We start from the raw sequence: 22,140 nt of genomic DNA, 5'->3' as shown, positions 1-22,140 counted from the left end.
TAGGTCTGCATCTATGTGAGGCCATCAAGATTCTGCTCTGTGTAATTGGTAACTCTTAAAGGATTTTAGAGAAAACGACATCATCAGGTACTTATTTCAGAAGAAATCTCACTGACTAGTCTGTAAATAAAGATGGATGTGATTGGATAAAAATTAAGGCAGAAGAAGAAAAAGACTGTTGCAGTAATATGAGTGAGCTTAATGGTACCTGTAACTGAGGGAGTCCTGAGAAACATGAAGGGGACGAGTGGATTCCAGAGATCTTAGGAGACTGAACCAGTAGAACTTAGAAACTGCGTACAGGGGTGAGGAAGGAGAGCCAGAGTAAAGAGTGAATACCAGATAAAGACAGGCATCTGAATTTATTACATGGAAGACATAAGGGGCTTCCAAGGTGACTCAGTGGTAAAAGAATCTGCCTCCCAATGTAGGAGACGCAGGAGACTCAGGTCTGATCTCTGAGTAAGGAAGATGCCCCGAAGGAGGAAATTACAACACACTGTTATGCCCGATGTCCAAATCCCCGAGCGGGAAGAGAGAAGGCCTCCAAGACAGTGCAACTCGCAGGAAGGGAAGTTTATTACTGACTCGAGCCAGGACTCTCCACCCGCAACCAACGCAGTGGTGCTAGTCAGAGAGCCCCGAGCCCAAGCTGTTACACAAATTTATAGGGTGAGAAGCGGATTGGTTACACATTTGCAAAGCAATTTCATTGGTCAATACTTTCGCACATTCGGGACTTTCCTGGGGGTTTCCGCCCCGTTCCTAATTTCCTAATTGGCAAACATCGGTGAAAGCTAATTGGTCCTAATTGGCAAACAGTGGTCATTGTTAAGCAAAAGCTACCTGATAGTAGGAAGGCCTACTCCTAATCTAAGTTGCGTTACTTCTGCTCGCCTCACATTCCCCCCTGTCTGTTGTTCAAGTAGAGGAATCTTCCTCTTTTCCATCTTGGGCCGCTGATACTATAAGGTAGTTGAAAACAAGACTCAAAGCATCTCTGCTGGGCTTCCTGTTCTTTCTAATCAAGACCACCTCAGACAAGGAAGTCAAAGACTTCTCTAAATGACTGATTCTCTTACCACTCTTGTATGGTCTGCATAGAAACCTTGCAGACCCTACCCTGTTGGAGAAAAATCAAGTCATCTACAGCAGCTCGTAGGGAGGAAAGCCCTTGGCCTTGCAGAGATAGTAAAGCTTGGTTCACCCATATCTGAGGTACTTGGCCCTGCGGGTTGTGCCACACTCGAGTCTACCAAATCTCTGTTTTCTATGTCCCATTCCCGGGGCCCATCACAAGAGGTTACACAGCTTCAGCTCCTGCAATAATCAGGAGAATTAGGAGACCTCCCAGCAGACGAGTCAAAGGATTTGACGGGTGAGGTCTTGCCTTCCATTCTGCTCCTGTTCTTCCGGTGTGGCTTGCCGCACGTGATTGCAGTGAACCCAGGGTCCAATCCCGTCGACCTTTACAGCAGTAGGAGTGGTAAGGAAAACATAAGGGCCTTTCCATCTAGGTTCTAATACACACAGGAGGGGTCTTCCATACAGAATCTCAAAAGGGCAGCTTATAAGGGGTGTTACGTGCCTGAAAGAGTGCGAAGGGATGGAGGGTCACCCAGTCCCCGCCAGTCTCTATTGCCAACTTTGTTCTGATTCATTCTCTCAACCTGTTCTGAGCTCTGGGGATTATATTCACAATATAACTTCCATTTCGTCCCCAGAGCTTGGGCCAGCCCTTGTACAATCTGGCTCACAAAGGCAGGTCCGTTATCAGAGCCCATGGTCACCAGCAGCCTGTACCTAGGCACTATCTCCTCTAAGCTCTCCCTTCCACTCACCCCAAGAAGGTATCTACCAGAACCAACATATAGCAATACCTGTACTTGCCTGGCCTTACCTCAGTGAAATCTATCTCCCAGTGTTGCCCTGGCTCTTCCCCTCAGTACCTCATTCACGCTTCTCAAGCCTGGATTATCCAGTTGTATTTTCCTCAAACACTGATCAACATGCAGATTCAGTCCATATTTGCTTTCATTTATCTACTGAGTGTACCCAAGCTTCTTCTGTCAGACTCTGGCATCTCAGGGGGAGGAGGGCGAGGGAGCCTGAAGTAGACCTTCACAGAATCATAGATAAACCACTGTAGTGCAGTCAGAGTGCCGATCATGATGATACCCTTCCATACACCTCTAAATCCAAGTCTCTTGAGGATCTGAGAGGCACTGCTACCCTTCTCCTTATTCAACACAGACACCACGGAATCGGCAACAGTATGTTCAAAGCAGGCAAACTTCTCATCCAAAGAGGAGCAACCCCTTTGTAGAATGCCTTTAATCCTTCTTCCTTATACATTTTGGGAGCTGCATCCCTCAGAGTGTTACCATAACTTGGTTGGGTTTGAATTCGAACTTTAGCAGCTTCCATAGCCTCACTCAGAGCCTCATTAGGGGAGTTCTTGAACCCCTGTGGGAGGCGGGTCCAAGTTAATTGTCAGCAAAGAATTCAGCACTGGCAGAGGCAGCCAAATACAGTGATGTGCACCACAGATAGGCATTCTCTCCAAGCATGTAAAAGCCAAACTTGCAAAGCCCCTGCAGGGAGTAGTCAATGAGGGTCGGGGCCCATCCTTCAGCCAAACCACGGAAACCATCCTCTTTGAGTGTAACTGAAAATCCATTAAGAATGCCCTTGTACTTCTGTGGGTCCACCTGCATACGGCATTTCACCCAATCCAGAGGAACAACAGCAGTGTGTGTCAGACCACAACTTAAGACCCCACCAAAGCCACACAATGCATAAAACTTCACGGAGCCATATTCGGCAGCTCCAGCTTTCCTTTGCCCATTTCTTACATAGCTGCTCCCATCGGTGAACCGTACTAGCTCACTGTTGTCTAGGGGTACATCAGTTAAGTCTTTTTGTGCCGCCAGGGCCTCAGCCAGTATCTCGCTGCAATCATGGAGTTACAAACAGCTGGAATGGCTTATTTGGGTTAGGCAGGGCAAGGGCTGGGGCTTCTAGTAGGGCCCATCTGAGTGTCTGGAAAGCCTGTTTCATTGGCTCAGTCCAAGTCAGTTTGGGGTCTCTTTACTTCCCTCATACAAGGGCCAGGCCTTCTCAGCAAACCCCATGATCCACAGTCTGCAATATCCAACAGTCCCCAGAAACTCTCTCACCTGGCGGGGGGTCTTGGGCCTTCATGGTCTGGGTTAGCCACCTTTGCCCCTGCCTGATCTTATACCCCAAACAGGTGACCTCTTGCTGGGCTTTTAATTGTGTAGCAGAAAGACCTCTGGGTGGCAAGTCTGATATTCGTAGAGGTCCTCACTCAGCGCCTCTTGAACCTCTGTGGGATTATCGGTTGGCCTTCCCCCTTGGTCCACTCAAAGGCAAATATCTCCTGGCTCTGGGCTGCCAGGGGTAGGCTGAAAAAGGCATCTTTCTCAGGAGGATATACGGGTTAGAGACAGTGGGGTGTATGTCACTCACCCGTTTGTTGCTGTCCCCCCTGGCTTCTTCACTGGCAGTAAGGGGGTGTTCCAAGGGGATTGACACCGCTTGAGAATTCCGGCATCCATGAGACGTCGAATGTGGGGAGCGATCCTCCACCGAGCTTCCTGGCTCATGGGGTACTATCTCACCCTCACAGGAGTTGCCTAGGCCTTTAGCTCAATGATGACTGGATGTCTGTTTGGCCAGTCCCATCCCTGCCGTTTCAGCCCAGGCCAACGGGTATTTATTCATCTCTTAAGGCTAGGGATCATTCTCCCAGCTCTGTAACTGAATAAAACCCAATGGCCTCTCCTTTCTTAGCATAATCAGTACTGCTATGACACAGGAATGGGATCTCATTTCTCTCCATTTCCTGCTTTAACCACTCTCTCCCCAAGAGTTCTCACCTGCTTAAGCCCCTCTCTAGAAGGGACAGATGTTCACAATATCATCAATAGCCCACCACTGATCAGCAAGGTCAAGTGCCACAGCTGTGAGTAAGTCCTTAAGTGCAAAAAGAGCAAGAACTTTCTGGGTCTGATCTCCACCATAGAGAGGTACAAAGCCTACATTTGACAGGCTAATAGGAAAACATTCTGGATTTTCAGGGTCCCCACACCTCAGATCTAACATGTAACCTTCAGCAGAATTTTCCAGTTCCTCATGACTGCAATTATCCAACATCCACAACAAGTCTCTTCCAAGTAGAGGGGCTGGGCATTCTGGTATCACCAAAAACGAATGGGACTCCTGGTGGGTCCCCAGATCTACTTTTCGTTAATATCTTTTTGTCCCCGTGGCTCCTTGCACCAAGCTGGTCTACCATGAAGCCAACGGGTTTCCCTTCCACATATATGGTTACCCAGGATTCGGGGAGGGGTGCCGAGTCTTGACTCCCCTAGTCACTGTCTTCCCCCGCATATAGAACTTGAGTTTCAGGGGAGATTCTCTGTCTCTGGGTCGTACCTCTCCTCAGGTTCCTCTTAGGGCACTCGTTTTTCCAGTGCCCCTGTTCTCTGCAGTTCGCGCACTGATCTTTCTTTAGGGCCTGCCTTTTTGGTTTCTCCTTTTCTCTCGTCCAGGGGTCTCGATGTTCCCTCAATTCTGTTCTGGCTTTTATCCCCACAAAAAGAATCTGGGCTAGCTCCCTCTGGTTCTTCCGGTTTTCCCTCATTCTATCCTTCCTGATCTTCTCAGCTAATTCCCTTTCCTCCCGTTGAATTCGTTCTTCTCTTTCTTCTGGAGTCTCCCTATTATTCTCCCAATCCCTCTATCTTTTGTAATTTCTTCCTAATATCTGGGGCTGCCTGATTTACAAACGCTAACAGAACTGTAGCACGTGACTCCTCAGCCTGGGGGTCCATAGGTGTCCATTAGCCTCTCTGGGAAGGCTGCCGGGCTCTTAGTGGGCTCTTGCCTTACTAAATCGGCTTTCTTGCTGTGGCCCGCAGGCCAGCCATCAGAGTCTGGCGGTACACTCGGAGACGCTCCCTACCTTCTGCTTGCTCAAAATCCCAGTTAGGCCGCAACAGAGGAAACCCCTTGTCCACAAGATGAGGCTGAGCGGTTGGCCTCCCGTCGGCCCCTGGGACCCGTTTCCGTGCTTTTGCCAGAATTTGCTCCTGCAACAGCTGCTGACAATCGTAGTGAAAGGAGAGTTTCACCTGGTTGGGCTCTAGTTACTGAGGCTCACTTATTGTAGGGCCTTCAGAGTCCACCAGAGTGTAGCCCTGGCCGGGACTCATCAATTGCCCCACAACCATTCGCCTGTTCGCTGAAACTCCTGCCTGAAAAGAGTCTAATTAAAAACCAGAGACAATGCCGGCACACACACAAACACGGAGAGCCAAAGACAAACATACGGACAGCTGACAACACAGCGCTGGGTTTTTGGGCCCCCTGACCAGACCAGACTCGGGATCAGAAGAGGAACTCTCCTTCCCACAGAGCCGGCTGCCTTCTAGCGCGCTCGCTGGCCTCGGCCTTACGCCAGCTAGAGAAAGCTTTCTCCTGTGCCAGATACCTCCCTGCTTTACAGCAGAGCCCCGGTTTTACTCTGGACTTCCTGTCCTGCCTGAGACAATGCTGGCACACACACAAACACGGAGAGCCAAAGACAAACATACGGACAGCTGACAACACAGCGCTGGGTTTTCGGGCCCCCTGAGTTTTCCTGAGCACCGGTGCTATTATCTATCCTTCCCCTCTGTCCTGGAAGTGTTCTTTTCCCCCGGTAAAGGGATCCCGGACGAGCCCCCAAATGTTACGCCTGTTGTCCAAATCCCCGAGCGGGAAGAGAGAAGGCCTCCAAGACAATGCAACTCGCAGGAAGGGAAGTTTATTACTGACTCGAGCCAGGACTCTCCACCCGCAACCAACGCAGTGGTGCGGGTCAGAGAGCCCCGAGCCCAAGCTGTTACACAAATTTATAGGGTGAGAAGCGGATTGGTTACACGTTTGCAAAGCAATTTCATTGGTCAATACTTTCGTGCATGCGGGACTTTCCTGGGGGTTTCCGCCCCGTTCCTAATTTCCTAATTGGCAAACATCGGTGAAAGCTAATTGGTCCTAATTAGCAAACAGTGGTCATTGTTAAGCGCAAGCTACCTGATAGTAGGAAGGCCTACTCCTAATCTAAGTCGCATTACTTCTGCTCGCCTCACAACTCCAGTATTCTTGTCTGGAAAATCCAATGGGCAGAGGAGCCTGGTGGATTGCAGTCCATGGTGTCACAAAGAGTCAGACACAACTGAGCGACTGAGCACACACACACACACAAGACGTAAGGCAATGGAATCAATCAGAGACGGTTCTATATTGGAGGTAACATTAACTGGTGCTCTAGAGGCCAAGTGTCATTGATTCTCTGTTGGTTTCCCTGAAGCCAAGTGACTCCTTTCAAGCTTGTTGTGAGCTCACTGAGGGTAGAAGTAGTATGCTTGAGGGGACAAAGTTACCCCTGAGCAACAGTCACCATTTTTAGGTTGGTTGTTATTAACTACCTGAACATTAGTCTTATTCAGGGAAACAGAATTAGGAGAAGTGAACTTTCTAGAGCTTGTGTATAGGTGATGAGACTCAGGAAAGCAGTAAGCTGTGATTGGCAAAGTGGAGGGGTAAACGATAGAGTCAAGAGTTGAATCAGGACTGATAAGATTTCAGTGCTTATGCTCTTTCACCTCTAACTCATGAGCAGAAACAATTTACAGGGTATCACTTCCCTGGTGGTTAAGATGGTAAAGAGTCTGCCTGCAATGCCGGAGACCCAGGTTTGATTCCTGGATGGGGAAGATCCCCTGGAAAAGGAAATTGCAACTCACTCCAGTATTCTTGCCTAGAGAATCCCATGAACAGAGGAGCCTGGAGGGCTGCAGTCCACGGGGTCACAAAGAGTTGGACACAACTGAGTGACTAATACACACACACACACACACATGTTTGGAGGCTTGCCAGGTGGTGCTAGTGATAAAGAACCCCCCTGCCATTGCAGGAGACATAAGAGATGCTGGTTTGACTTGGGTAGGGAATGACGCCTGGAGGAGGAACTAGCAACCAACTCCGGTATTCCTGTCTTGAGAAGTCCATGGACAGAAGAGCCTGATGGTCCATATGGTCACAAAGGGTTGGACATGAATGAGCAACTAACACTTTCACTTTCACAAGAGTTTAGTACTAATATTATAATCATGCTCAACACAAGAGTGCCCAAATGTATTTCCATGAATTATAGGCATGTTGAAAAAAGGGAAAGTTACAGATTTTACTTGCTGCTGCTTTCTCTATCTTCTTCATGGGACATAATCTCTGCAAATGGGTAAAGCCTTTCTTTGTATACAGCCCATCAGAAGTCACCAAGTTAGTCAGCAAAGCCCATACACTGAAGAGGCATTACTCATACAAGAATCAGTCATGGTTCAGAGCTGGTTAACCAAATCTAATTAGACAACTCACTAATTGATCCCAGAAGCTATCACCATTTGACCTCTAGTGAAAGGGCCTGATAACATTCAAACTCCTCTGGAGACAAGTGAAAAGAAATTCTCATTGGGTGAAACCACATAATTCAATTAACCTACTTAGTGAACTCAAGGTTTAGTCAAATCATTCAAGTATGTATTGGGTTTCAGGAAGAGATTGAATTGGAATTTATCTTTTTCTTGTCTTTTGATGAAAACTGTTTGAATTGCAACATCTTAGGGGCAAGTTTCAAAAAATGATAACTTAAAATATGGTTGGTCATTGGTGGTGATGATCTTAGTTGCTAAGTACCCTACTCTGCAATCACATGGACTATAGTCTGCCAAATCATTGGTTACTACTGCTTTACTTCCTTCCTTCTTTCCTTCCTCTTTTCCTTCCTTCCTTCCTTTTTCCTGTCTTCTTTAACTTTCAAAATCCTGCAAACCTAGGTTCTTTGGTGACAGAAAAAGCATAGATTAATTCATCAGAGTAGAAGTGATTGGACTCTATAATCATCCAACCTTATAAAATAAAAAGGTAAATTACAAATCACCAAAATACAAGACTGATAATAGATTACTGAATAGGTGAAATCTGTCTTACCAATAAATGAGATATTATAGATACATAGATAGGAAAATGAGTAAAGAGTATGAATATTCCATTCAAGAAAAAGTAATGGCTGCTATCAAAAAGTCTACAAACAATAAATGCTGGAGAGGGTGTGGAGAAAAGGGGACCTTTTTACACTGTTGGTGGGAATGCGAACTAGTACAGCTACTATGGAAAGCAGTGTGGAGATTCCTTATAAAACTGGAAATAGAACTGCCATATGACTCAGCAATCCCACTGCTGAGCATACACACTGAGGAAACCAGAATTGAAAGAGACATGTGTACCCCAATGTTCATCGCAGGACTGTTTACTATAGCTAGGACATGGAAGCAACCTAGATGTCCATCTGCAGATGAATGGATAAAAAAGTGGTGGTACATATACACAATGGAATACTACTCAGCTATTGAAAAGAATGCATTTGAATCAGTTCTAATGAGGTGGATGAAACTGGAGCCTATTATACAGAGTGAAGTAAGTCAGAAAGAAAAACACCAATATAGTATATTAATGCATATATATGAAATTTAGAAAGATGGTAAAATGACTCTATATGTGAGACAGCAAAAGAGATACAGATATAAAGAACAGACTTTTGGACTCTGTGGGAGAAGGCAAGGGTGGGATGATTTGAGAGAATAGCATTGAAACATGTGTATTACCTTATGTGAAATAGATCACTGGTCCAAGTTTGATGCATGAAACAGGACACTCAAAGCTGGTGCACTGGGACAACCCTGAGGAATGGGATGGGAGGGAGGTGGGAGGGGGGTTCAGGATGGGGACACATGTACACCCATGGCTGATCCATGTCAATGTATGGCAAAAATTATTTTAAAGTAATTAATCTCCAATTAAAATAAACAAATTAGTTAAAATAATAAAATAAAAGGCAAAAAATAGTAAATGGAAATAGCCAATGTAAATATGGAAAATATCATTTTTGAAATTCTCATCAAAGAAATGCAAATTAAAACATAAATAATACCACACTGACATCAAAGTGCTGATTCACTTTAAGCTTCTAACAAATTACCTTCTAGAAAGATTGTACCATTTACAAAGGTACCGATAATATACACCAAACCCTGTTACAAAATCAAATATGTTTCTGCATGTAAAGATATTTAATATTTATCAGTTTTTAAGTACAAAAATTGGGCTACAAATGAGACTATAGAAAACAAATTGCACTTCGTGAATTAAAAAACATGTGTATATGTGTGTGTGTGTGTGTGTGTGTGTGTGTGTGTGTATAGGCTATAAGGGCTACAAAAAGCTAATAGTGATTCTTTCTAAATGATAGGATTTTAAGTCACATTTAACTTATTCTATTTATTTGTTTCAATTTACTACAATATTTTAAATGGATGTTACTTTGGGGCTAAGAAAAGTTATCTGTTTTATTAGGGTATTTAAAGAGGAAATGTCAATGGTAATATTGACAAACATCTCTGGAATTTTATCTGTCCTCCTCCCATCACAGCGTCTCACCTGAAGCTCTCACTTTCTTCTTCCTGGACTCTCCAGTTTCCATTCATTCATGTATAAGTCCTTTGAACCCCCGACTGCCCCCCCCGCCCCCACAGATGCTTCCAGATTTTTTAAAAGTATAATTTCAGTATAGCAACCTCCCTATGAAAAGTCCTAGTCATCCCTAGTCTACCTTCCTTCTCCCCTGTGATCCAGTAAAACTGACTTGGTCTCTTTACCAATCAGAGAAGCATCAAATTATACAACTAGCCAAAAAATATACAAACTAAATAAAGGGAGGAAAAAATATTTAATTTACTTTTCTGACTCTACAGAGAGATATTGTGCTCTGGTTCTGAGAGTAGAACTTGTATTAAAGAGTAAAAGGTAACTGAGTAAGGTTTGGATTCAATATGAACATTTTCCTCCATAAATTAGTTTCATTAAACTGGAATAAATTGCCTCAAGACACCCAGATTCAATACATACTAGAATATAAATATATTACGTGGCTAGTCTCCTGAGCATTTAGGTTTGTAGTCTTATATTTATTCTTTACAGCCAGCTGGTAAATTATGCACTGTCTCCATCTACTAGCCCAGTTAGTGGTGCTCGAAATCAGGAAGAGATTCATTTAGGGCCATGAGTAAGTAGCATAACTAGAATTTTATGAGGTCCTGAGACTCTGCTTCTTTCTCTTACTTCACGAGTAATTTCAAAATACAGTTAGGTATCAGGACAGTAAAAGTGAAGATTATATAAGGCAGAAAAGAATAATGTAATCCCAAAGAATAAAAACAAGGGGAAAAAAGTTCAAGAGTTTTACAGCAAAATCAATGAGAGTAGGAGTGACTGGAGGGCTTCAAAGAAGAGAGGTGAGTGTCTATTCAGTCCCCCCCCCACCTAGATTAGACTGCTGGGGCTACCATAAAAAGAATTACAAACTGGTGGCTCTGACAGCAAAGTTGCTCACAATTCTGGAGGCTGGAAGTCAAGATCGAGGTGTCAGTAGGGCTAGTCTCTTCTAAGGCTTCTCTCCTTGGCTTATAAACATCTATCTTCTCAATGTGCCTTCACATGGCCTTCCTTCTATGTACGTCTGTTTCCAAATTTCCTCTTATAAGACACCAGTCATATTTTATTAGGGTCCACTCAAATGACCACATTTTAATTTATGTGTGGGCTTCCCTGGTGGCTCAGAGGGTAAAAGCGTCTTCCTGCAATGCGGGAGACCTGGGTTCAATCCCGGGGTCGGAAAGATCCCCTGGAGAAGGAAATGGCAATCCACTCCAGTTCTCTTGCCTGGAAAATCCCATGGATGGAGGAAACTGGTGGGCTACAGTCCATGGGGTCACAAAGAGTCAGACACGACTGATCAACTTCACTTTCACTTTCATGCTGAGTAGTTCAGCTGTGTCCAACCCCTTGCAACCCCAGGGACTGTAGCCTGCCAGGCTTCTCTGTCCATGGGATTCTCCAGCCAAGAATAGTGGAATGGGTTGTCACTGACCTCCTCCAGGGCATCTTTCTGACCCAGGGATTGAACCCTCATCTCTTATGTCTCCTGCATTGGCAGGTGGGTTCTTTACCACTAGCGCCACCTGGGAAGCCCTGCATTTTAACTTAATTACCCCTTTAAGGGACTTATCTCCAAACACAATCACATTCTGAGGTACTGGGTACTCAGCATATGAATTTGAGGGGAACATAATTCAGCCAATAACATTCTCCTTCTATGTGGTACAGGGCACATACCTCTAATATTTCTCCTTTCTAAAGAAATTTTCTAAGACTCAATCCCAGTACACAATAGTCAATCCCTCATCAGCATAAACATTTAATTATGAGTTGTCTTTTGTACAGATCAGTTCACTTTGTATAAGCATTATTTGTTCTCAGTCTTTCTCATCAGAATTTCAATTCCTTAAAGATATATCCAGTGTGTTATCTTTATTACCTAGAATAGTAGAAACTAAAAATTGAACAGATAGGCCCAATATGCTGCACACAACTCAAGGACAAAGGACATGTTTACTTTATTAAAAAAAATAAATATACTCAGAATCTAGTATCTGTCATGGAAAATGACTTCTTGAATCAATATATGAATGAGACAATGAATTAATTAATTAATTAAGTGGAAGAAAAACCAGTAAAACAGAGAAGAAACAATCAGAGAGGGGAAAATTTTCAGGAAGGTGGCACTAAATTGCATCTCCCTTCAATGATCTGTAAATGGCATCTTTGTTGTAACTAAGTTCTCCCGAATAATTCTGATATAAAGCAAAGTCTGACAGGTCCTGACCAATCCAGATACTCTCTGCAAGTGTTTACAAGATGATGACTTAATTACCTGAAAGGTTGCCTTGCTTGTCTATGTTATCTTATTTGATTTTTGTGTAGACCTGCTCTGGACTCCAGATTTCTAAACTAGCACCTTGGAGGAGTTCCATGGCAATCTCCCTGGAGACAGAGTTGGGATTATTAATATACCTTTGGAAATAACAGCTCTCAGACACTGTAACTCACATTAATGTGCAATATCCAGACCGCTCACTCTGTGGATGGGAATGCAATGTACTCATTCTGGTTTATTATAAAAGCATTAAAATGTGCTCTGTGGGTTAATCATGATGACACTTGCATCTGTTTTGGAGGTTTTGAGTTGTTTTTTGTGGAATTTAATCATAGTCTTCTTGAACTTTACCTTCTAGAAATAAATCCAAGACTTTTGGGGCTGGATCCAAGCAATCCATGTCTTCAGCATATGCTTTTTTTTTCTTTTTTGGCGTATTAGAGTCTCAATCAAAACTCCTTTCAGAAGCATGAAACTTTATTTAATCACTGTGTACCTATTTTGTACTAGATACCAGGAAGATATGTGTAGATCTTGACAGTGTAATCTCTCATGTAAACCTCAAAACAATAGTGTGAGGGAAAGGAAAATTGTAATTCAGCAATTTAAAACAGGAGAATTTTTAATTCATTAATTTAAAAGATAGGAAAACTGAGCCTCAGGTAGGTTTATACATCAGTTCAAGTCATTGAACAAATTTCCATCATCTTTCTACTTTACTCTCTTGACTCTTAAGATAGTTCATGAGATGACTGGAGTCCACGGTTCTTGAAAACTTGGGCTTTTTTTCTGTTTCTCTTGATTGATGATTATGAAATATTGAGTTGGTTAAAAAGTTCATTCTGTTTTTTGTGTTTTTTTAAGAAAATCCAAACAAACTTTTTGGCCAATCCAATTGTTATTAAATGAAAAATAATTGAATAATAATTTTAAAGTAAAAGGCCAGAGAAAAGTTCAGTTGTGAAACTTTATTCTTTGGACATTTTCATTGAACTATAAAGATATTTGGAAACATGTAGCCCATCATATGTCCCCTAATATCTCCCACCACTCCCAGTTCCCATGTAAATTTAGAAGTTAGATTTCAATTGCTTTTATATTTTATTTGTTCCCTGGGGCTTCATGAGGCTGATCAGATGGACAAAACTCTTCTGTAAGATTTAGTTGAAGAGCTGAGACTTGCTAAATATTAAGTTATTATTCATGGATATATAGACAGATTCAGTTTGGTAGCGACTGCACCTTTTCCAGATATAATAATCAGAAAATGTTATTTGAATACCAAAATATACCAGACAATACTCTAATCGAGGCGGTGGCAAATGTTTTCTGTAAATGGACACATAGTGAGTACACCAAGGTCTCTGTTACAGTCACCCCATCACTGTAGTGTAGAAGCAGCCAATGTGTAAATGAATTAATGTGGCTACATAGTAAACAAAAACAATCTCACACACACATGTGAACAAGCTTTATTCATGGACAGTGAAAAATTTTCACTTCAGTCCAGTCATTCAGTCATGTCCAACTCTTTGCGACCCCATGGACTGCAGCACACCAGGCTTCCCTGTCCATTGCCAAGTCCTGGAGCTTGATCAAACTCATGTCCATTGAGTCAGTGATTGCCATCCAACCATCTCATCCTCTGTCGCCCCCTTCACCTCCTGCCTTTAGTCTTTCCCAGCATCAGGGTCTTTTCCAATAAGCCAGTCCTTCACATCAAGTGGCCAAAGTACTGGAGTTTCAGCTTCAACATCAGTCCTTCCAATGAATATTCAGGACTGATTTCCTTTAGGATGAACTGGTTGGATCTCCTTGTAGTCCAAGGGACTCTCGAGAGTCTTCTCCAACACCACAGTTCAAAAGCATCAATTCTTTGGTGCTCAATTTCTTTATAGTCCAACTGTCACACGCTGCTGGAAATTCTACTGTTAGTTTTCTTTCAAAGTGACTCCAGGCTCTCATTCAAATGGACAGGACGGGTTGAAGACAATAGAACAGTAGGTTTGCCTGTCTTCTAGGAGACAACTACAGGGGCAGTTAACAGATATTGTGTCATTGCCTAAGGCTTCCCCAGTGGCTCAGTTGGTAAAGAATCTGCCTGCAATGCAGGAGACCAGAGTTCCATCCCTGGATCAGGAAAATCTCCTGGAGAAGGAAAGGGCAACCCACTCCAGTATTCTTGCCTGGGAAATCCCATGGACAGAGGAGTCCGGTGAGCTATAGTCCATGGGGTTGCAAAAGAGTTAGATACAGCTTTGTGACTAAACAACAATGAACCATTGCCTAAACATTGCCATGTGAACACACAAATGCATGCACATGCACACTCACAAGCACACACACACATTCCCATCAGGCTGATTAATCATAAAATGTTATCGCTAACAATGGTCAAGAAACATAGGGAATTAGTTAATTAGAAAACATTTCACAACATGTTCAGAGTTTTAGGCTTCACATTTGCATCTGTCAAAGGTATAATTATGGCAGATAATATATCCGGTGCCGAAATTTTTACATAAACACTTGTGGTCTAGTTCAGAGTTACCTCTGCTGTGTGGAGCAGCTGTTGGGAGAAGAATATAAGCTATTAAAAGCAGTTTGAATTAGATATGGTCTAACTTGCTTAAAATATACAATGCCTAGTCACTTATCAAGCACAGGAATGAGTTACTGTTTATTTATTCTGCAGAATGTGTGCCTGGATAAGGTATACAAATTAAGTGGTCTGTAGAAGCGCACGTTACCAGTGCTGCAAGACACTTAATAGCAAGTCACTTTAAATATGCATTGCAATTCCAGATAAAGTCTTCATCCACAGGCCCACAAATGAGAAACAAATATTGAAGGCCTATCACCAGGGAATGAAGCAATAGAAATTTCCTGTCTTTTTTCACAATGGCCTTTTAATTTTACTTGGTGACCGTAAACATGATTGCCCTGCTTCCACGGATAGTCTTTAGAATATAATGGAAAGGCTATTTTTCAACCTATCCAGTTAAGGTTTAATCAGGGAAGCAGAAGCCATGCACGTATTATGGAATAAGAACTTCATATCAAGGATTAGATCTTACACGACTATAGGAGAAGCTGGGGAAGGAAAGTTCTCAGAAGAATCAGAAAATGTCTGAGCACATATTTGTTCTGTTTGGGAGAATGAGCCATCGTTTCTGGGATGATGGGTGCCTGCAGTCCCTGGGGTGTAGCCATGAAGGGCAGGTATGGGGTGAGGGGCGGTCGAGGGTCTTCGTGGCTCCTCCCTCTGCGAATTCACAGCTGAGCACCTGGGGTTGCTGCTGACCAGCAGGGTGGAAGTGGGGAAGGATGGCTAGCTGGAGGTAGGCAGAGAAAGAAAAGGATACTTGCCGGTTACTTTTTCTAAGAAATCACAACTTTGAAGTGTTTTTTCTAATTAATAGAACTTATTTTTAAAGCAGTTATAGGTTTACAGAAAGAAAATTGAGCAGAAAATACAGAGAATTTCTGTATATTCTCTTTCTCCACCCCAAGTTTCACTTATTTTCATCATCTTTCTTAGTGTGGTACATTTACTAAATTGATGAACTGATATCTATTGTTACCAAATCCATATTTATTTCAGAGCTCACTCCTTGTGCCACCTAGTTCCATGACTCTTGACAAATGTATAATATAATGTAGTGTATCCACTGTTATAGTGCGCAGTGTTGTTTCACCTCTCTAAACACCCTCTGCGCTTTCATCTAACATGTGTAGATGCGCTTAGTCCCTCACTCAGTGGTGTCCGACTCTGTGTGACCCCATGGACTGTAGCCCGCCAGGCTCCTCTGTCCACGGGATTCTCCAGGCAAGAATACTGGAGTGGGTTGCCATGCCCTCCTCCAGGGGATCTTCCCAACCCAGGGATCGAATCCAGGTCTCCTGCATTGCAGGTGGATTTTTTTGATCATCTAAGCCACCAGGGAAACCCAAGAATACTGGAGTGGGTAGCCTATCTCTTCCCCAGCGTAGCTTCCCAATCCAGGAATTGAACCAGGGTCTCCTGAATTGCAGGCTGATTCCCTACCAGCTGAGGCACCAGCAAAGCCCAGCATATGCTAATATCCCTCCCATAAATAAAAACTTGCTAAACCTCCCCATTAAAGAAAATACCAAGTCTCTTTTTATTCATCTTTGTGTCATATTAATTCCTTTTCAAATGGTGTCATGTTACCTGTTAGATGTCATTTAATGCAAACATTGAGATATAATGTTAATGGTGATTAACACATCTACAACTAGGGCATGGAAAAGGAAAACAATTTGTTAATATAATCACAAATGTATCCATGTTAAAATTAAATAGAAATACTAATAACTACTACTTATTCCTGTAACTGGTCACATGTTTGTAGTTCACAGTTATAATTTCCTTCTATCTCTACTATTCTATATTTCCTTTGCCCTCAGCAAACATACATTAACTGGTGTTTAATGTTTCCCTAACTAGTGCTTCCAGATCTTTGTTTCTAAAGACTCTGGGCTATTAGTAGTCCTAGGTGTATTGGACTGTGTAGAGTTCCACTAACTTTTATCAGAAAATATGAAAATATTGAGACATCCAAGGAGATTTCCTGCATTCCAGATATAACCTTCTCTATCATGATCGTATGTAGGAACCAAATTCTTCCTTATCCTTATTTTGTGTATTGGCTTGGCCAAAAAGTCTGTCTAGATTTTTCCATAACATGGTACAGAAAAGTCCAAATGAACTTTTTGACCAATGCAGTAGTTAAGACCAGCCAGGACAACAGTTCCCTTTTTTTCCTGGGCTTACTGGCCTAAGAAGCACTAAGGGGCCAAATGACCCCCTCATGTTCCAGTTCAATAGACTGCTATTGCTGTGTTCCCTGATGAGAACATTTCTTTTTCTTAGGAACAAAGATCTTCAAACCAGCAGATTCCAGTGTTGTGGAGATAAGAAGAAAATGATCACTAATGAATCTTCAGGGTTAGTAGTAGGAGGTTCCACTCCCATTTTCTCTTTTCGATTTTAGACCCTTGGGTCCTGGCTAGGGGAGATGTAGCCCCATGTATTGCTGGCGGATTTAGGGCACATGTACATCCTAAGGACATTGCATCAGCCTGTAAGCTATTGCCTCTCAGCTGGCACTGTAATTGAGCCTCCAGAAAGGCCATTCAATTTTCTCTCAGGCCCTCTCCTTTCAGGTGATGGGGAGCATCAAAAGACAAGTGAGTTACATGGGCAAAAGACCATTGTTGCACTTTATATTCTGTAAAATGAGTTCCTTGGCCATAAAGAATCCTATGTGGACAACAATGATAATAAATAGAGAATTATGTAAGTCCAAAGAAGGTGAGTTGACACAGAATTTGGGGCAGAGTCAGTGCCCTGAGTGAGCAGTAGAGTAAACCATCGCTCGTCTGTAACAGACATGGTCAAATATGATCAGTCTACCCTGAGGTGACTGACGGACCCCTCTGGAGAGTGATGTTCATCTGTGCTGTTAGCAGCAGAGCTCCTCAGCGGTGCTGTAGCCAAATGAGCCTTGGTGAGAGGAAGCTCTGTAGCTGAGCCCACGCATGGCTTCCACCGCCTTTGTCAATTCCATTTGGTCCATAAACCCGCTGTAGAAGAACACACGTGACTGGGAAAGAGGTTGACTGACATCCACAAGATGGATTGATTTGCCCAATGATGAGGAAAATTTTGTCATTTGCTCAATGATGATGAAAATTTTTCTCTTCTGAGATTTTTCTTTGGCAAGCATTCATAGGCATATTTTAAAATTTTATTCTTTCCAAGTCGTTGACATTAAGCCAAACTAGTAGTCACTAACTATGAATCATCGTATGTCCACACTTCTGGTCATCTCTCTGAAGAGAAAAAATGAGAAACTTGCTGGCCAGACCTAAAGATTTTAGCTTATCCTAAATATTACAACTTTAGTTGGCTGCTCACTAACTTTTGTCTAGGGACACAAAAATCAATTAGCCAATACCAAAGACCTTTGCTGGTCAAGCCATTGGGAATCACCATGTCACGTCACTTCTGCCCATCATAGTGATGATTTCTACCCTTCTCTTGCTGTTTTGTGTTTAGTCACTCAGTCGTGTCCGACTCTTTCAACCCCACGAACTGTAGCCCACCAGGCTCCTCTGTCCATGTAATTCTCCAGGCAAGAGAACTGGAGTGGATAGCTATTCCCTTCTCCATGGGATTTTCCCAATCCAGGAATTGAACCCAGGTCTCCTGTATTGCAGGCAGATGATTTACCAACTGAGCTATCACAGCTCCTATAAAAGCTCCAAGTTTCATAAGTTTGAGGCTTTTTCCTATAGTATCAACCACTCTACACATAGAGGATGACACCTGTCTTTACCACATCACCCCGCAGAAGAACTGGGGCATAGAGAGACTACACAAGGTAAATAAGAGTAATCAAAACACTTAACAAGAAACCCCACATTCTCAGTTATAAAACAAGTCTTAATAAATTTAAACTGATTGAAACTAATGAAGCATTTCTCTGACCACAACTGAAATAAATTAGAAATCAATAAGAAAAAAATCTCCAGAAACATTCCAAATATTTGGAACTTACATACTCTTATAAATAATCCATGGATCAAAGGAAAAATCAAAAGAGAAATTAGGAAATGAATCTACTTACTATTGATTAATCTCATCTTAAGAACACCTTCACAGAATATTTAGAATAATGTTTGAAAACTACCTGGGAACCATGACCTAGCCAGTTTGACACATAAAATCAAGTGTTGCAGTGTATACTTAACTTATAATCAACTGCCAATTTATTTGCAAGTACTGTTTTAAACAGGCCTTCACAGTATTTGAGAATTCTGGTCCAGTTGTTCCATGCCCTTCGCTAGCATTCAGTATAGTTATTTTTAAAAAGATATGCATCTAATAGTATCAACTCATGGCTTTAATTTTCATTTACTTGAGGAGTAATGACTTTGAATTATTTATAGTAGATACACTAGCCATTTGTGTATCACACTGCAAACATTTTTGCTATATTTATTAGCAATATTTTTATTTGCAGCATTTTTCAACTTAATAGGGGTCAATGTGCTATGGACCACACCTACTGTTACTCTCACAAAATGTGCTATTTTAGAAATCAACCTACACAAAACTCAACTGTACACCTTACATTGAGTAAATATATTTTTAAGACAGCGTGACCAGAGCATGCTTGTGTGCACAGATGTGTATGTGAAACATGCTGTATCTCTTCCAGCATCCTCAGTTTCTTAACATCCAAGCATGGCCAATCCCCAGACTGATTTCATGGCTGGGATTTCTTAGAACACGCGATAAGGAAAAAGGAATAATTCTGCTTTAGGTAACTGGTGCATTTGGAGTCTGCATGAGTAGCTCTATGGATATATTTTGAAACCAGTAGATATAATTGATATGTGAAAGGCACATTTTAAAAGAGACACTCTACTATTGTAGTTTCAGTGTTGCACTTTCAAGAAAGCCATTTGTATATAAAAATAACTTGCTTAGTAATTAACATCCCCTAACCGGGAGTTGGTGATGGACAGGGAGGCCTGGCGTGCTGCGATTCATGGGGTCGAAGAGTTGGACATGACTGAGTGACTGACTGAACTGAACTGAACTGAACACTGTTATGCCATTTGCAGTTAGCATGTTTTCACATCTATTGTATTACTGTTATTCCTATTTTATACAGGAAAAAGAAAAAAAAAAACCTAGAAAGTTCTAGTTCTAGAAAGCAAAAGTAGGAGGTAATTCTGTCCACCATTGCAGAAATATTTTGACTCATTGGCACGTCTGTGTCTGAGCTAATTAGGAGCAAGACTCCAACATTGATGGCCATGACGCAGCACATGTCCCGCCGTGGCTCCCAGCTTGCTAAGAGAAATAAGATAGCACAAAGGATAGAGCACACATAAAGCCTTGCTCAGTAGATGTAATTATCCACATTTTGCAGCAAAGAAATCAAGCCTCAACAAGGTTAATGGACTTGCTCACAGTGCACAGCTACCTGGCAATGGGAGATACAATAGAATTTACCTCTGATTATTGGAAAGAACACTTTCTGTTGCTCCTTCCTCTCACTATCCACTAAGTTCATTCCTCCTAAATTTCTTGTGTTGTTGGCTCTTGATACGGTAATGAGCTCTATCTGCACCTTTGTGTTTCAGTGAGATTACACTGTTCTTGGGGTTAAGCACCTTTGTTACAGGTGTGCTTTGATGTTGCAGACGTGACTCATGCTTCTTCTGCTTCCCCCATGGCCCCCAGCAAAATCTGAGGGCATGACAGATTGTGACCAGATAGATTCTTGAGAAGCAGCTGTGGCATATGTAGAACAGGCAAGATATAGAAGATATATAGAACAGGCAAATGAAGAGTTGAATTCCAGACCAGTATTCCCATGGGAACTGCACAGACTGTAACTTTTTTATTTTTATTTTTTTCTTTCAAGAAATGTAGTTGATACCACTTGAGTCATCATGAAATAGAGTAGGCGCTACCCCAACTCATCCTCTCTATACCACATGGCACATTTGAAGTCAACCACTTAATTATCATGGTCTTTTTGCATCATCTCTGATAATTTCAATATCTCCAATCTATAAAATGAAAAAGGAAAATATACTGGCCAGGGTTGTTTATAAATTAAGGAACTAATTTTAACAAGGTGTCTAGCACCTAGAAAGCATTCAACAAGGTACAACTTCCTCCTTCCACCAACCACCTCTGTTATGTAGTGGTTGGGGAGTTCACATGAAAAAACAATTATAAAAAGCCTTTATATCATGTAAAATGCTATCTGGATCATCTCTCTATTACTTTGGAAAATAGCTCAGACAACATGGGTTGTCAATAAATTCTAAAGTTACAGTGTGTTCCTGCATCTTGTGTCTTTGAGCCCCACAAGGTTCATGCGGCCTGCCTCCTGAGGACAGACTCTCCCAGGAGATTCTGAACATTTCCTTCAATAGCTCTGGACCAAAAATACTTCCGTAACAGTTGGCTCTTCTGAACGTACTCCCAGTGGGAAGGGGAAGGCAGGAAGCAAATAAACAAAGTGAATGTGAAAATATCATAAACCTTAGAATATGTCTGTTTGGAAATAACTTTTCCTAGTGTGTGGTGACATGAGCATTCTCTGGCCATTTCAGTCAGATGGCTCGTTAACCCTGGGTAAACACCGACAGGCCCCTCGTTTTTTGGTGACAGAAATGACCCCTTAAAATAGAGTCTAAAATGGACAATAATCTTCTTTATCTTAAGAGTTGGTTGCTTTAATTAGGATTCAAATAATGTACATACATTGTTTTCACTTGTTACATAGCATGTGTGCTAAGTCACCTCAGTCATATTTGAATCTTTGTGACCCCATGGACTGTAACCCACCAGGCTCCTCTGTCCATGGGGATTCTCCAGGCAAGAATACTGAGTGGGTTGCCATTTCCACCTCCAGGGGCTCTTCCTGACCCAGGGATTAAACCCACGTCCCCTGCATCGACAGGCAGACTCTACCACTGACCCATCTGAGACACCTCTCTACATTTTCTGCAAATCAGTAATTAGATCTAGGGATTTGGTCAATTTTAACCCTGTGAGCAAGACTTTCATCCAGCAGAAGGCACACCAGGTCTGATTGCCTCTTTTATGGTGACGTCTGCAGTCATTGATAATTATTGGCTATATCTATTCTTTCATTAGGACTTGCAAAATAATTTTATTCTAATTTTTTATTCATTCTTCATTTGGGGGGTATTCATTACTAGTCAATGAGACACAAGACAGTCCTCCTGGGAACAGGAGCAGAGTGGGCTTCTAGGCAAGGCATCCCTTCTAATTAAGAGTGGTGCCATGGTGACTATGCTCTTATTTTGCCACGACAAGCATTGCTTTATGAGGTCCCAACCCCTGGAGCTGTCATAGCCATTTTACCATCATGTCTTACAATCTGTTGAGACATTGCCAATAGATTAAGGAGGTAGTTTTTTTTTTTTAATCAGAAAAGACTGGAAATTCTACGATTCATCTGAGTAGTGAACCAAATTTTTGAGCTCACTGTTATCTCTTAAAATAACCCACGTTATTTTAAGCTGCATTAATTCAGTTATTATCTTACGTGCAGCCAGAAGCATGCTGAGTACGTAACCGGTCAGAGGCAGATCGGTTATACTGTATGGTACGCTGGTACGCTGGAACACCAACATCCATTCTGGCTGGCTAATGGAGA

The 22,140-nt window shown here is 42.3% G+C and overlaps 1 pseudogene; it reads right to left on the bottom strand.

Annotated features, from left to right (window-relative positions):
* Positions 1-2,042: 2,042 nt before the first annotated feature.
* Positions 2,043-22,121, bottom strand: LOC122451491 (annotated as a pseudogene).
* Between the last annotated feature and the right edge of the window lie 19 nt (positions 22,122-22,140).

The sequence above is a fragment of the Cervus canadensis genome, chromosome 12 (assembly GCF_019320065.1).
Source record: "Cervus canadensis isolate Bull #8, Minnesota chromosome 12, ASM1932006v1, whole genome shotgun sequence".
Lineage (NCBI taxonomy): Eukaryota > Metazoa > Chordata > Mammalia > Artiodactyla > Cervidae > Cervus > Cervus canadensis.
Note: the sequence above shows the minus strand (reverse complement) of the source record. Positions and strands in the feature narration are given on the sequence as shown.